We start from the raw sequence: 1,058 nt of genomic DNA, 5'->3' as shown, positions 1-1,058 counted from the left end.
AATATTATTATTATATTATAATTATTATAAAATTTTATAATTTATAATAAACTAAGAACTTAATAATTTTTTCCGAGTAAGTTTCACATAATTATAAATTATTTTATACTATTTGATATCAATTATTATATAACATCTTAAAATCATAAAAAAGAGATTTATAATTAATAATTTTTGTTTGTAACTCTAAAGACTATGATATACTATAATTGATATTTTATCTTTTTTCGTTGTCGCTTCTTATATATTTTTTTTTGAATTTCAAAAGAAATAGAAAATAAAGGTTATTAAGTAAATTTTATATTTATAATTTAATTATTTCAAATGCTCTATCGCTATATTCTATTTTTTGACTTTCAATTTTATATTAGTAAATTATATTTTGTTTAATTAAAATTAATTTGCATATTTATTTTATATTTTTCTATTTCTATATAAATTAAAAAAAAATTAGTTAAAGAATCTTAATTTCATTATTATATTTTTTAATAATTATATTTAAATAAACAAAATATTTCCAAATATAAATTTGGAATAAAGCAATATTTATCTTAAATAAAATTGTATTTGTTAAATAAAAGAAAAAGATATTTTATAATATTGAGAAATTTTCAATTACTCACATAATTTTTCAAATTAAATTTCATTAATTGTTTTATTAAAATTGAAATAAAATCAGAAAATCATAATTATTATATAATATAAACCAAATATTTGTCTAAACTCATATTATACAAGATAAGTATTTGTCTAAAGAATTTTATTATTAATTTTCAAATTTGTGTGTATATTGCTGTAATAAATTTAAATATTAAAAATCTAGATTTTTTTATTAAATCTTAATTTTCTTCACAATTTTGTCGATTTTATCTAAACTTATTTATATTACTTCAAAAATGCATTTAAATATTTGTTATTTTATAATTATTATTCTTTAATGATATCAGTACATAATAAATAAAGATATAAATATATCTAAATTAAAATCTAAAACATTTTTAAAATATGTAATATTTATATAAATTAATTAAATTATATATAATTTACATTAAATAATA

Source organism: Apis dorsata, unplaced genomic scaffold (genome assembly GCF_000469605.1).
Source record: "Apis dorsata unplaced genomic scaffold, Apis dorsata 1.3 scaffold_1087, whole genome shotgun sequence".
Classification (NCBI taxonomy): domain Eukaryota; kingdom Metazoa; phylum Arthropoda; class Insecta; order Hymenoptera; family Apidae; genus Apis; species Apis dorsata.
This window is presented reverse-complemented; position numbering follows the sequence as displayed.